This window comes from Podarcis filfolensis (genome assembly GCF_964270895.1).
Source record: "Podarcis filfolensis genome assembly, chromosome: 6".
Lineage (NCBI taxonomy): Eukaryota > Metazoa > Chordata > Lepidosauria > Squamata > Lacertidae > Podarcis > Podarcis filfolensis.
This window is the reverse complement of record NC_139609.1, coordinates 56,173,994-56,190,421: the sequence shown is the minus strand read 5'-3', so window position 1 is coordinate 56,190,421 and position 16,428 is coordinate 56,173,994. Positions and strand designations below refer to the sequence as shown.

Sequence of the window (16,428 nt, the reverse complement as noted above, 5' to 3'; positions counted from 1 at the left end):
TTATGTTCCACAGCAGCAAATGAAACTGAGTGAGAGAGAAAGCAATAAATATCATGCCATGGTTTCTAACCAGTTAACTCAAGCTGTTCACACATAACAAAATCAGTGGTTTCTCTTGACTGAATCTTTAATATAATAACCCCCATAGAGTGTTTGAATCACAAACTTACTATGTGCGACATCTGTTCCATGAATGTAGCATGTAAGCAAGCCCTCAGACACCACACCATGTCATGCAACATATGAAAACCATCAGTGTAATGTGGGAACAAGGAAAACAAGTGGTTTTCAGAAAGAGATCTGAAGCCAGATGTACTCTTGAATTCCACAGCTGGCTTTGGGTTTTGTAAGAGGCTGGATTAAATGCTGCAATTAAAACCTCATATTTTTTCACAACTAGGTCCAGGAATATAATTTACACCCCAATCCCATCTCTGCCACAGTTTGGTCTCACCTGAGGGCCTTTTCATACAGCCATGCAGTGGGTGGCAACAAGAAATCCCTCTGTGTACTGCCTCCAGCCCTTGGCCAGCCACTCAGGTGCATCGACAGTCATGCACAGTTTTTGGCATGGCTTAACAAATTCTCACAAAACAAGTCACGTCGCTTCTCCCTATGCAACACTGTGGAAATCTGCCCCTTTTTCTGTTGACTCAACTAAAATTCTGGTTCATGCTCTGGTTGTTTCTCACTTTGACAGATGAAGCCTCCCCCCCCCCCCCAGCCTTCAAGCCTCTGCTGCCCAAATCCTTCACCTCTTTTGTTGCTCAGTGTGATGCCCTATTTCAAATCCTTATGGTATATTCCACATTATTTGTTTATTATCAATGAGTTGATTGCTTACTTGCCAAAATAGCTTCTAGCACGCACCCTTTGTTCTTCCCAATGAAGCTGTATGCAGCCTTGCCCCATCCATTCTACTGCTTGCTGTATCCATGGCTGTGACCTTTGCTTGTTCAGTTCTGCCATCCTCAGCTACTGCAAAAAGTATTCCCCTCTCTCTTAACAAGTCCACCCATTTGCCTTCGCTTCCTGTTACGCATAGAATTCGTGCACACCACATCAACAAGATGCCACCTCCTTCTTCTTTAAAATCCCTTCCACTACCTTTTCTAACCCTTTGGGTGCATCACAAACCTAAGCAGAAGTGTCTTGCTGTATTCTAGGGGACTTACTCCCAGGTAAGCATGCATAGGGTTACAGCTGCAATCCCTTAGTTCTCTTCTCCTCAACTGAAATTAAAATGTTGGCCACATTGCAGAGCCCTCAGAACAGGAGGGGAACTTGTTGCTCACGCTAAAGTGCTGTGAACGCTGATCATGCTTTAGAAAAATAAAAGAGCAAGAAGAAAGGGGGGCCCGAAGAACAACCAGTTGCTATTTGTGCAACTAAACGTAGGATTTTCAAGTGTTGCTTCCCTTCCCCCAAAGTTACTGTGCGCCCAACAGGTGTGAGAATAGGCGAGACAGTATTGTTCAAACGGTGCTTACTTTGTCATAATTATCATTTCTTCTTTTACATGCTTTCCTGAGAACAGCTCTGTTCCTGAGAACAGAGGCGTGTGCTGCTCTGGCTTCCTGGAATGGTGCAGAACTGAGGAGACCGGTAAGGCCTTAAGAGTGGCATTAGGATCCGAGTTTCAAGGATCTATAGACACAAGAACATGGAATGTTTATTTTTCCTTATTGACTTTCTCCAAATAAACCCAGAGAAGGAAGAAAGGGGCTCTCTGGCAGCAGCTGTTTATCCAGTGTTTATGATAAAGAGACTTCTCCATAGCAACAGGTGGCAAAGTATGACTGCTCAGAAAACACTGGAGCCTCAACAAGCCAGGCTAGTTATTTTGTTTTGTTTGTTTGTTTAGAAAGCAGAAAGGTACCATAGACCTTCAGAGCTATAAAACAGCTCCAGCATCATAGATGGTCTGAAACTCTCAGAAAGGTTGCTATTCTGAATTTACCCCTCACATCCTTAATACTCTCCTAGAAGTGTTGTTGTTGTTTTTTAAGGGATTTGGGGCTTGATTTCTGGGGGTAGATGTACAGTTCTGAGAAGCAGTATAGAAAGGAAAGCTGTGGGTTTGTTGGTTCAAATCCCACTGAAATTGCCTGGGCAAGTGAGGCACAACTCACTGTGGGGTCAAGGGAAGGATGAGGGAGGAATTCTGTTCAGTTCACATTTTAATACATACCAACCTAATTCACATGTCTTGGATCAATCTTTCCTGAGGACTTATTAAAATTGTTGCTATCAGCAGCATACTTGACAATAGCTAAAAGGTGGAAAGATTTAGCAGATAACTTGCTCTCTGAACGGTACCAGCAAACTTCGACAATTGTATGGATGAAAGTAACTGACCCGAAAAGTAAAAGACGGGGGGGGGGGGGAATGTAAAGACAAAAGAAAAGTTTCAAGTGACATGGTATCTCTTTATTAAATGTGTAGCACAAAAGGAATGTAACTGGCAATTACTAGCCACACACAGCCTCCTGTGGAATGACTGTGTAAGATGACACTAAACAAAACAGGAGAATTCCAGGCATAAGTAAGGAACAAATGCTTTACATTAAAATAGAGATATAACCAGTGTTCTTAACTATATGTCACTTTATGCTGTGCATTGCTGTTATCCTATACATTGTTTTGTTTGGGCCACAAATCAAATACAATTTCTTTTTTAAAATGGATCTTTACACTTTTCTGAATTTTGTGGTGCAGATCTTCCAACCAAAAAATGTTTATATCTGGGAGCAGTATGCATAAAAATGCATAAATTCATGAAAATTGCATGCAAAAATGCATTATATAAAGGGAAATTGCTGTGTGTGTTAGAAGAAATACTCACTAAACGGCCAATGAATTGTCATAAGGATCTTTTTATTATTATTCAAAAAATGTAAGTTTATGTGGAAATGTGGCAAACTGAATTTAAAATAGGGACAGATTCATATTTCCCTAGCCCAAAGAGCTGCAAGGAAGATCAGATATCATATCTGAAGATCTGGAAGAGCAATAGTGCAACATCCACAACCTTCTTGAGCACAGATGTTAGACTGTCTTAATTATTGGGTTCTGTTGACTTTTTAGTAGCACTGCTATACTGAAGCAACAACAACATACAAAATCCTCTGTAGGGGTTCCCAACAGTAGCATACAAGGATAACTCATTGGGTGCTGTGTAGGACCCAAATTTCACTCTGCACTAGCTCATCACACAACAGCCATACAAGCCCTTGTGACGTGCAGCATGTGATGCAAGAGACTTTTGCAGGGGGTGGGGCAGCCAAAAGTCCTTTGCATAGTACACAAAGGTCCCCTGGAACAGCCCACTCTTCCCTCTAGATCCTTAGCGACCACACTAATGCAAAGGGACATACATGATTTGAACAGCAATTCTGTTGGGAGGTATGGCAGAGAGGGATAGCTCTGCCACACAAAGCTATGGTGGCTCACTCCTCCATTTGTGAGCATTAGCGGAAGCAGCAGTGTAGCCTGTCAATTAATTGCCTTGAGGCTTTTTTCCCCCCACTGATGAATCAATCAATTTACCAATTAAAATAAGCATTGCATAATCTCACTCCAAGTGGTATTTTGAGGATATTTAATTAAGATAGCCGTTTTCCTCAGCAAAATATTGCAGAAAATCATTTGTTGTTTGGAAGATCAGCTTAAACACACAGTGGCAATCAAGAAACATACAAAGATTATTTACAACAGCGGCCACCAAAATGAATGCCCTTTCACAGGCCAGAGCGCCAATGGAAAGTGCACATCTTTCATCTGTGGATAATGAATTTATTTATTAATTGCACTGATTAATGCTTTCATCCTTGGCTTGTATCTCTGAGGTGCCACGGTATGAAATTAAAGACTATAACCTAAGGAGGTTTAAAGGATTGCTTTCCCCAGATGAAGATATGCTTATGTTAAAGTCCATGGAAATGAGTATGCAAAACAAGAATGACAGCTGCAGACACGAGGAGATTTACACAAATAAACCCAGAGGGTAATACAGAAGCTTAGGAACATTAGAGTTGTGTGTACACACACACACACACACACACCAGTCTGTCCTGGACCTTCCTTGCAGGCGTATCAAGATGATCCCATTGACTTGAATCTGAGGACCAATTCAGATAAACATTGGATCTTTATCAAACACACATTTTTGCAGATTGCACAAAAACATGCCACAATAAATTTGAGGATATATCTGCATGGTTTTCTGTCCTGAAATAAGACACTGGACAATTCAAAGTAGCTGCCGTAACCTGCTGGTTTCATCTTGGCCACGTGGATCAGGCACTCTGGCAAAGTATCTCTCCAATATATATTCAAAGATGTAAGGATCTGATACCACACGTCTCTCATCAAGTCACTAGTTTCCACAGGAGTGAAGCCGCAGAGGGACCTACTGGGGTGCCCCAGAGCTGCTTCTGATTTTCCTCAGGAGAATCACATTCGGATAAATTAGTTGCAATTTGCATGAGGGTTAGAAGAGGATCAAGTCCAATAGAGTTTCTCCCCCTCCCCCAAACAAGGAAGCAGCAAAAAATGAGCTTTTGTGGTATTAAAAAGAAGTTACTCTGTATGTTAATATTCTTTGTTATGTTAATATTTGGAATAATTCCGAACAACCTTGGTGATTACTTAGCTACTGATCCCAGACTTATTCCCTGATCCTGCTGCCCTACCGTGAGCCCTGTTCTGCACTAAAAGGGTCACACCACCTCCTTCCTTTGAGTCAGTCCTGCATGCAGGACTTAGAACCATGGCCTTACGTGAGGGCTGCCTTGACCCTGCTCCTCCTGCCCCTGAGCCAGAATGGGCTTCTGTGCCTTGAAAAGCTCTGTGGTGCAGAGAAGTTTCACAAGAACTGTGTGGCTGAGATGCAGGGCGAAAAGAAGTCACACCCATCAAGCTTTGTTGGAAGACAGAGACCAGCAACCTTTAGGTTCCCCTATTGTGTAAACAACATTGATCTGCATTGAGTAAAGCTGGCTTAAATGAATGATCTGCATGATGTGGGAGCTGCATTCCGATTTACTAACAACCCACAAAGTCGGGTAAGGAAGTGTGTAGCTCTGAACAGATACATCTGATGCTCCCTTGAATTAAATTCATGCAATCTTATGAGTGTCTACTGAGAAAGAAGCACCACTGAGTTCTGTGGTTAGTGTGTATAGGATTTCAGGCTGAGTAAATTTGCAATTTCACATTGATTTATGCTAGACCCCCATAGTTTTAGCATAATGTTTCTGATTATGGGTCAGACCCGCTTTCCATGTGCTATTTTGGAGTTGAGACACCTTTAGGTTGCTAGTTCTCAACACCCAATGAGCTGATGAGCTCACAAATGGAGAGAGACTATACGATTGTCCTATTGTTTTAAAGGCCCCTTCACTCACTCCAGGGCAAACACGGGCACCTGACATCTCTTACCTGCTGCCAGGGCAACACACACTGCAGGTGCCAGCCTTGGACACCCTTGTTAAAAATTCCAACCGGCTCTTCTGAGCGACGCGAAATACCTAGGTCTAACTGCCATATTTCCCAAAATGTCAGTGATTTAGTAACACCTTGGGCCATTGTGATGAACTGAACTGGCAGCTAGACTCAGCTCAGGAACCCAGTGTTGCTCAAGAACAATGCAGATTGTAAGGTCCTGTTGCCTGCAAGAAAGCTGGCGGGGGTGTAACAGAGGAGGGGACCCACCAGAGGTCACTCTGCCCACTGTCTGCTCAAATCTGGAGCTGGCCCTGTCTCCCTCTATTCACCTGATCATCCTAGCAAAAAGGACTCAGATTATGCCCTCCCTAAAAGGGGAGAAAGTAGGGTGGGACAAGGTACCACTTGAATAGCAGAGTACAAATCTACTTTGTACGAAGTCTTACAGCCTCCAGGCTTTTACAGCAACTGGTTCTAGTTAACTGAACTCCTAGGCCCTACCTATAGGATGATAGAATTGTAGAGCTGGGAGGGACCTGAATATGTCTTATATTGGGCATTAGGATGGCCTAACACAAAAGAGGGCAGGGCTCCTGCACCTTTAACGGTTGTGTAGTACAGGGAATTACAGCAGGCATAGCTTGCTGGTCAGCCTCACTGGCATAGTTCAAAAATAAACACAAATTTTCATTAATGGGGCAAAAGCTCTGCATTTTAATTTAGGTGATATCTTATCTAAAGTTGAAAAGCTCTGTGGCAAGAAGTGCTGGTGCTGCAGTAATCAAACCTTGGCATTTTCATGTCATGTTCATGTGGAATTTTGTGGACAAAGGAAATTTAGAACAGAAATGAGGAAACAAGGAGCTTGCTCTGAACAAGCAACCCCGGGCAGTGCCGGATTTATGTATAGGCTAAGTAGGCTGAAGCTTAGGGCCTCTAAATCTAGGGGGCCTCGCCAGCCCTCCCTCTCCCCAGCAGGCAGTCTCCCTCTCCCAAAATTGCAAACCTAAGACTTCATGCGAGGGCAGGGCAGGGCAACTTAGGCCCAGCAACTATTAGACCCAGGGCTAGCCAGTGGGGCCCAGTTTGAAGCAGTGGGGTGCAGCTTGAATATTTTTTTTTTGTAGGGTTCACAATCAAGGTCTGCAAAATCTTATAGATATAAATAAAATCCATCTAGATTGCCCTTGTGCAGGGACCCCCTTAGGAGCGGCCCACAGGGCCCAATTTGGCCCAATTGCTCCAGTTGCCTTAAGGTCAGCCCTGATGAGGATGTGCAGGGGTTGGACTGACAAGCCCTGCACCTTCTAGGTCCCTGGTGTCACCATTCAGAGTACAGACTCAAGGACTTGTTTTGGAAATAAGGGGGGGCACTTACTGGAAATCAGTTTTGTCACCTCTTCCCCCCCCCCAAACCCAGAGACAATGAGCCCAGACACCTTTTATTTACAGTCGCATAAGCAGTACACTATAGCATGGCCATAAATTTGTACGTTCAACCGCTGAAATATATACCCAATATATAGCAATGGAGATTTATGTTACTGCTTTATGAATGAACACTGTGATTTATGAATGGACTCTGTATTTTGTGAATTACCTAAGAGCCACCAATAGGGATCTCTAGAATCTGACAGCTAACCAATTGGGTACTACCAAACAGCGACCCCTATTGTTGGAAGCAGGTAACCAGCAGGGAATGCTTCAGCTCAGCCTTTGCACTGTTGACTGAACACCCCCTGCTGTGCATATAATGGAGAAAGCTCATAAACTGTATCCCTTCTGGCATCCTTGCCAACTCTATTACGCTGCTGTAAACCCTGGTGCACCATAAGCACAGAATAGCAGCAAATAAAATCCGCTCATATGTCAGCAACTGATAAGACTTGTCAACCAGTTCTTCCAAAGTCTTCCTAAATTATAAAGCTCAAAAGTACAGGCCAAAAGAGCGAGGCATACAATGGGCACCACCAGTGAAAAGACCCTGCTCCATGTAACTCCTGCCCTGTCATTTGATAGAGTGCCCACTTGCCCTCCTTCTTGACATGGAATGCTCTCTATTGCAGTCTCCAAGTCCAGTACAACAACCATAAGAAGTGAGAGCAGGGACCTTGAAGTTCCCAACAGCTGTTAATCAAGCAAGCAAGCACAGAGGTCACCTTTGTCACAGATGTGTCACGCCTATGTCCTGGCCAGGCCTGCACCCAATCTTGTTTCTGTACACTCCTGTTTGTTCTCAGTAACCAAAAACATATTATCAACATATACAAGGGGGGAAATTTCCCTTCATTTGCAAGGAATCATGCAAAACAAAGTGGCACTAATAAAGAAAATTTACAGGGTGGCAACAGAAAGCAAACTAAAAATGCTTTTGCAGTTCATCAGAACTATCCAGCAATATCAAGTTATAGGTGCTATTAACAGTAATCCTTCTAGTTGGTTAATTGGTTCGGCAACTTCCATGCACATGATGTGTGATGCTAATTATTTTCCCCAAGAGTTAAATGGTAACTAATCAGAGGCAGCTACAGGAGAGCTATGAGATTCAGGTGTCAATCCTAACAGGTATATAAGAGGATGACCTGCCCTGCCCAGGCCAGGTCGTCCTCTTATATACCTGCTGCAATTGACAAGGCATCTGCCCAAGCCCATAGTTGTGTATAGTACACAGATCTAAAAGGGCCACAAAGGGTAAACCACCCAAAAGGTATGCTGAAGAGTTTGCTAAAACAGTCATCGCAGATACAGCTGTTGTTAGTAACTCTTTCATTTTCTTCTAATTGTAAGGGTGGGGGATGGGGAGGGGCCTCACAAGTGGAGTAGCCTAGGGCCTCTCTTCATCTAAATCTGGCCCTGAACCTGGGGGCAGCATTTCTCCACCTGAGGCAAAAAAAGAAGGTGCCCCCCAATAAAACTTTACATAATGGGATCATGAAACTGTGGCTTCTGGGTTCCATAGCAGCTTATCCTTGTTTTTCTGGCATCAGTGGCAGGTGGGGCAGAAAGGACTTCTATTAGGACAGACAATTAGGGCTTGTATTAGGACAGTTTTGTTTTTTAAATGGAGTGATCTTTGCATGGAGTAGCAGGGAACTGCCCTCTGTGACTTATAGCCACTTATAGTCTGCTACAAGCCATAACCTGTCTCCTTAAAATCCTGAACTTGCATTATGAACTGAAAGCTGACCTTTGGTATATTTAAGCTGAACTCTTGCATCCATTCGCAATACAGCCAGCTGCTCTGCAGGCCCTGGCAGTGGGGGTGGGGGGGGGAGTACTAGCTTTTCATGTTCATCATGTGAAAAGCCTCAACAAGTTCAGAGGTTCACTTCAAAAGAGCCCTTGACAGTTTGGATTCTTGTATGAAATTTATCAAAATTTATCCAAACTTTGCTTTGACATCTTACTGGTCAATTACCTTCAGCATTCTAACATCTTGGCAAATTCACTGGGCAGGTCACATAGTTAGAATGGAAATGGTGAGAGGCTCTTTAAAAGACCTTTGACAGATTGCCAGAAAAGGAGACAACCTATTGGTAGAAGTCAATTCTTTTGAAGTAATACATTTTAGAGGACTGCGGGATTAAATAAGGGAGGTGCCTTGGAGATAAGTTTGCTGAAAGAGACAGTTTAGTGGTCAATAGTTTTCCAAGTCAGATTCGCTAGCCAGTTTTGTTCCTTCAGATATAAACACATTAAAACTGTCATTATACCTGAAATCATTAGGCTCTGCACCAGTACGTAAAATTTAAATAGACCCCCCCCCCCGGCTTGCCATCTAAGAGTATTCCTTTTGGTCTGAGACATGTATACTGGAGATAGCCTGCTGCTTTTTATGATTTTGACCAGGGGTTGGCAAACTAAGGTCCACGCGCCAGATCAGGCCCAATTGCCTTCAGGATCTGGCCCGCGGACTGTCCGTGGATCAGCGTGGGGATTCTGTTCATTTGGGCTGCACCATTTTTTCCTGCGCCATTCCTTTTTCCCCCCTCTCCCACACACACACACCGTGGTGGCAGCGCCTCCTCCCTCCCTCCTCCTGGCTTCTCCCCACCCTGCCTAGAGGAGGAAGGGGGCTGGGCTGAGCTGGCTGAGCGCCATTTTAAGCAGCCCCTCTCTGGAGCCAGCCCTTTCGTGCCGCTCATCTTCCCACCGCCACTGCCACTACCCTGGTGGTCTTGTGGGCCAGAGAGCGGAGCGGACCACCTCACTCTGCCTATCCATGAGAAGAAGAAGCAACAGCGGTGGTGGTGGCAGCCCCTGGGAAAGTAAGCGCAGCAGCTGGGGCTGGCGGGTGGGGAGGAGGACTACTTGCCCCCCTCACCTCTTCTTCCAGCTCCCCTCCTCCCAGTGCCGCTTCTCCGGTCAGCCATAAGGTCTGAGGGACAGTGGACCGACCCACAGCTAAAAAAATTTGTCGACCACTAATCTTGACAGTCAGCTAAGATTGTTCTCCTCATATTATACATCATGCACAACGTATATAGTGTGAGTGCTTGTATAAACAATAATAAATGATAACTTTAACAACAAACAAGTTGCAACTGCATATAAAATGGTTTCATGGAGTATGTGAGAGGTGTTGGGTTGATGTTTATTTGAACATCATTTCCCTTGAAGCCCTGATTCTAACTGCAAGGGCATTGGTTGTGCCTATTAAATGGTGAAGGAAAGGCACTTGGCCTATGTTCAGAGGCACTAGTTGTACAGGATCTAGTCTCTACAACCAAACGTTTTCTCTAGAATTAGAGAAATATAAAACGTTATGTTTTTCTCTAGCATTAATTTCAGAATACGGAAAGAAGCACTGAGCCTCTTGGGCTTGCAATCAGAAGGTTGGTGGTTTGAATCCCCGCGACGGGGTGAGATCCCATTGCTCTGTCCCAATTCCTGTCAACTTAGCAGTTCAAAAGCACACCAGTGCAAGTAGATAAATAGGTACTGCTGTGACGGGAAGGTAAATGGTGTTTCTGTGCACTCTGGTTTCCGTCACGTTGTCCCATTTCACCAGAAGTGGTTTAGTCATGCTGGCTGCATGACCCAGAAAGCTGTCTGTGGACAAACGCTGGCTCCCTCGGCCTGAAAGTGAGATGACCACCGCAACCCCATTGTTGCCTTTGACTGCACTTAACCATCTAGGGGTCCTTTACCTTTTTAAAATTTTTACTAGCAGCAAAAATATCACAATGGGTAAGGCCCCAAATATGATATATGATATCACAGATTCTTCTTCTCCTCCTCCTCCTCCTTCTTCTTCATTGGTTTCACTTCCAGAAGAGTAAATCATAAGAGCTACAACTCCACCTGATAAAAGCAGCACTTAAGATAATGAAAATCATTGATTGTGGGTCTACTCCTTTGTGGGAAAGGGAACATGACACCAGGGGTATTTATAAATGTAGCTGTTTCTTTACTACCAGTGGTATTACACCTGTCAATGTACAACTGCTATCAATTATTATATTGCTTGGTCATATCTGTACCTCCAAATAGGAGAACACCACATAGTTATAGTAACTATAACATCATTAAAGTACTAACTATTGTTACTATGGTGTGTATTTTTGTGTTTTATATTGTAAACCACCCTATGATCCTTAGATGAAGGGCAGTATAGAAATAATAATCATCATCATCATAGTAGTAGTAGTAGTAGTAGTAGTAGTAGTTCTCCTGGTTTTCTTCAGTGGTACCAAATATGTGCTACCTCTACTAGGCAAATTCATATTTGGTAACGCTATTTCTGAGGCAGCTATGTTAAGGTTACCAGATTTTTTTCATCAGCAAAGCAGTGTGTAAGCTCCAGACTCATGCCACAACACCCGCTGTAGTTTGGAAAGCGATGCTGTGGCATAGCTCTCACTTTACACATGGAAGGAGTGGTCAGCAGTTAGAAGAAGCAATGCCCAAGCACAAAGTGTTCACATGCTCAAAAATCTAGGTTCACACGCTTCCTTTCACATTGCTAGCACCATTCATGCATCTAGAAGTAGCTCAGCCTGTCCAACTATCCCTAAGTTGGACTCCAGGCTGCTTGGGATGAGAAGGAGCAAGAGAGGAAGTTGTCTGTGCATCAGCGCACAGGCATGCTCATGCTGGAAAAGAAGTGTAACCCACTTACTTCTCCACTGGATTGGATGGGAAACATTGAATGATATTAGATGTAAGTATAGAGCCAGTGCTGAAGTTCCATGTTGAAGTTCCTGCTCATGCCTGAAACCTACTGTGTGGTCTTCAGCAAGCCACTATAGACTTCTTCAGGTGTGACTCGTAAAGGTTAAGTTACCATGCATTGTGGGGAGCAGCAGAGCTGAGCAAAGTAGCTCACCCTGCCTCATAATCGTTCTTGTCCATTCCAAATTGTAAAGGGAAACCTTGTGATTTTTCCTTCCACAGGTACAGGCAGCTTCCCCCTGCACAGTCACCAACCATGAGCTGGAGAGAGACAAGAATGGCAACATGAGGGAGGAGTTAATGTGCTTGTCGCCATTGGTTCCCTCAAGTGGTAATCTAACCTTACCTTTATCTGTAGCACCTGAAGAAGGCTTCTATTTCAGGGCTAAAACCTATATATCCAGGAAGCTGAGAGAAACCCCTATATCAGCCACACACAGTTTCCTTGACAGGAAGGCAGGAAACAAATATGTAAAGAATACATGACGGGTGAAGGAAGAAAACCAAAACTGCTGTTCTTCCCTTACCAACAAATGCCAACACTGGGGCATTGTGGGGAATTAGAATGTTGGCTAGAAACAGCAGGGCCCACTGACAGAGGATGACACTTACTAGAGGATGCTTTGCCCAGGGCCCCCTCAAACATAGGGGCCCCTGATAGGGAGAAAGAACAGCAGCTAGCTCAGCTCAGGCTGTGCCAATGACATTGTTCTCATTCGTATTATTTACACGAACTGGCTCTTCCCCTCACTTCATACCCTACTACTTTGCCTTTCTGAATAATCGGCCTCTCAGAAATGGAGTGTGGAGCCGCCTCTCCTCACAGTGTGATGGGGAGATGGCAGCACTCAGCAATGGCGCTGCCTGCCTCTCAAGGGGAAACCACTCTCTGATAAGAAGCCGATTTCACCTGAGGCCTGGAACATTAACTTTGACACTGAAAAGGGGATATTTTATTACCATGGAATATTTCTGCATCTCTTTAAAATCTCTCCCCCCTTCTCCTGCCCCATGACAATTAAAAGCACCATCTCTCTCTCTCTCTCTCTCTCTCTCTCTCTCTCTCTCTCTCTCTTCCTCCAGATAACTCTTCAGATCTTCCCTGCTGCAAACTGCCTGCCCTTGTTCCATTTTCACAAGGCTTACACAGACTGTAATGCTCTACCTGGCTGTCATTAGGTTACAGACAATATTTCAGAGGGTGCGGCGGCGTATTCGTTGAAAACCAGAAATATATGTGTGTTCCGGCTATATTTTAATCTATAAACTTATGACAAGCTTCTTTGCAGCTGTCAGAAGGATAGATGTGGGTCTGCCCTCATCTTGGGGATTGAGCTAGGGTAATTGTAACGCTAAATGCTCAAGCCTCTGAAGTGGAGCTAAGGATGATGGCTCCAGGACCAGGGAACCTGCAAACAAATTCATGTGCCCTTTTAGGGGCCAGGGTCAGTAAAATCTGCATTATACTGTCCAACCAGCAGGTCACATCTCAGGTCAGCCACAGATTCAGTGGAAGTTTTGGACAAAGCTACTATCTTGAGACCCATCAATTTCAAATATGAGGCTGGGGATCGAATGAATTGACAAAGCAGGGTGAGGGGAAATTCTTTTGAGAAGACCATCAGAGTGGCTGCCATTTTGCTTTCCCTTGAAATATCTGTTCTGAGGTGCCTTTTGAATTTTGGGAAATTATAGTGGGCAGCAGTTGAATATCTACAAGAAAGCACACTTTTACAGAATGTATGGATCAGCAATCCAGCAGTGCATTTTCTTCAAGAGGTGTAGTCAGGGGCATAGCATGGGGGGCAGTGTCAGAGGGCCTGTGGCCCCAGATGAAAAATTTTTAAGGGGTGCAAACCAGGCAGCCCCATGCAGGTGACCCTAGTATGGCCCAGCCCACTGCTCTTCTCTGCCCACCAAAGGCCTTGTCCCCCAGACAGGCTCCCCCCTGTGCAGGTGAGCAGGTGGGTCAACCCTTAACAAGCTACCCTTCTTAGGAGTATTTGGGGGACATCTGTTTAAAATAGTATGGTGTTTCTATGCTTTATCAATGCCAAGTATGGTTGCATTTCTTTTTGCACATTTTTGTTTAATCCTTGGGGATCAGAAGCAAAACGGAAGGTAGCGTGACCCTTCCTTTCCCAGTGATTTGCCTCTGTCTCAGCTTGGGATAAGCCAGTACTGCCAGTAGATTCATCAGTTTCGCTTGGTCTTAACTACATCACATAATTTTTGTCTTCGGTGATTTAGGTTTAGGGAGGGTCACGAGGACAATTGAGATTTTCTCCTGTAGACCAAAATTTAAATTCATACTAAGGGCATTTTCAGATGTGAGGCTTAAATTGGCTTTTGCTTAAATAGCGAAAGGTTTGTAACTGGAATGTAAAACCTACATTTGCAGTAATGACCGTTCAGTTCCTCTCCTGCCTTCCATCCTGCTTTAAGAATCAAACATGGCACAAATAGCAAGTGAGTGAGGTTCTAAGGTGCCCTTTAGTTTCCTGTGTGACACTGCTTCAATTGTCTAATACTTTGCAATCAGTCTAATTCCATTATTTAAGGGGCAGAAAATATTTGAGGGTCATTCCTGCTACCCCTTGGTGAAACATCTGGTATTAGGTCATCCTCCAAAATGTTCCCGTGACCTCTTCCAACGACTTTTTCCTGTCTGGATGCAATCCACCAGGAAATTTTTTCATGCAAGTCCCCATGCAAAGAGTGGATGTGCAGCTCCCTTCCATTTCAAAAGGCGATTGTGCAGGAGAACTTCCTGGTAACTTTTCCCTGCCCCTGCAATTTTCACACTCCTAACTGTTGCCATGCCGCAATGTCGATTGTTAACATCTCCTGACACTGCCAAGGCGAGGCTCCTCCCCATCCTTGATAACTCATGGCAGAAACACTTGCACAAATCCTTAATTGTTTAGTTAAAAGAATTGTGTTTTGACCGCAAGAGGATTTGGGGCTGGAACTCAAAACTGATAATGATATTTTGCTGCCAAGATGTCTCCTTGGTTCTTTCTGTGTTAATGCAGACTTTCAAGAAGCTCCAATTAACTGCATCAGCTCTCAGACAGAGCATGAGGGTGCAGGGAAGAGAGTACTGCCCCCCCCCCTTGGGAGATAGGGGAGCGGAAAGAAGAAAAGAAAGATGATCAGCAAGGGGTTGGTGTTTAACCCTCTAGTAAAGATGGGGGGGATATATTGCTAAATGGACCAAAGGAATGCCACTTTTACATTATTTTCCACTCATGTGCCTGCTCTGCTGTGTTACTGGAATCTCAGTACATGCCAAAGAAGGAACAACAGAACCCATTAGAGAAAATAAGAATCTTTGCTACAGGACAGTGGTGGGAAGCTCAGACCTGTGGTGCTAAGTCTCTCCATTTTGCCTGCATGGCTCTTTGGCCCATGCAATGTCGTCCTGTCCATCAGGACAATACGCAATTTCTGGCAAGTGGGGAAAGGCACAGACGGAGGGAATAAGATACACCTTGAATGTGAAATATGAAGAAAATACAAGAGACAGGTAGTAATACTTTAAGATGCATGTGGAGGTGGGGTGGGGAAAATATGAAAAAAGAGCCTTCTCCACTTAGAGCCTCTAGGATCAGCAAATTCTTCCTAAATGGGGAGGCAGAGTCACAATAGCTCCTGAGCAAATTTCTGTATTGGCATGAGGAAAACCAAGCTGTGGAACTCCTTGCCACAAGGGGAATGCTGCAGCAAAGAATTTAGCAGCCTGGAAAGATGGATTAAACACCAACAAACAGTGATGTCAGTAACTGCCACTTGATAACGCCAAACTCTGTCCCCACCTGTGCCATTTTGTGACTGGCTCTGCTCCAGCAGCCCCATTTTGTGACTCGTGGGCCTCTGTAATTTTTGGCTGTCTCAACTGGGGTCTGAGAACCCAGATCTAAACCTCTTAGTTTCTGATACATATTTAAGCCCGATTTCTATGTCAACACTTCTCTAACTGTCTATTTGTGGACTTGGAAAAACTGTGGGAAGCCTCGTCTTACAGGTTATTCGAGACACCTTCAAGTTAAACACCTGTTCATGAGACACACCAGATGACCAAAGCCCACTGCTGGGAGCCAGACTAGATGTGACAGGACAGTTGGCCACAAATGTCTGCCCCGTGCACATATAATATCATGGTGGGTCTATTCTTTACATCGCAAGGAGCATTCAAGTTCAATGCCTTAATTAGAAGGCAATCCCCCCAGCAAAGAACATACACAGTATCATAATCATCCCCAACTTCTCTAACACCCAAAAAAGTACTCCAAGTGCCCCAGTGTCTCTAAATATTTATTTAATAAGAATTTCCTTGTGGGTCTTTGAAACAAATGCACAGATACAAAGGCCTGGTGCTCAAGTCCCTAGATCTTTCAACAAGAAGATGCTGAAATTTCTAAACTTACATCCAATGCAAAAAAATATTTTAAGCTGTTAATTTTAGTTTCCCACACCTTTTTCTTCCTTTGGTTCCCCCAATCCGCTTGTTTCAAGGATATAATGAAAAAGCAAATGGAAGAAGAATAGCAAAGGTGAAAGGATGAAGAAAGACTCATTTTGTGCAATGTAAAAAGCCGCATCCCTCCAGAACAATTATTGTTGTTCTTATTGTGAATCTCTTAAATTGTATTGAATTTGCTCTGATATTTTCTTCTGAACTGGTCAAATAGCAAAATGATACCTTCTAGGTGTGTGCACTGAAGATAAGATGTGGTTCAGATCCAACTTTGGCACTTGACAAAGTGGGCCACTTCACCAGGGATCGCTTCAAACACAACTTGC

The 16,428-nt window shown here is 44.0% G+C and overlaps 1 long non-coding RNA gene across 1 annotated transcript; it reads left to right on the top strand.

Annotated features, from left to right (window-relative positions):
• Window positions 1–1,568: 1,568 nt before the first annotated feature.
• LOC310765332 lies at window positions 1,569–16,157 on the top strand. The gene is made up of 3 exons (XR_014549530.1): window positions 1,569–1,605; window positions 11,845–11,953; window positions 16,141–16,157. It is a non-coding gene; the product is annotated as an uncharacterized lncRNA (long non-coding RNA).
• The last annotated feature ends 271 nt before the right edge of the window (window positions 16,158–16,428 follow it).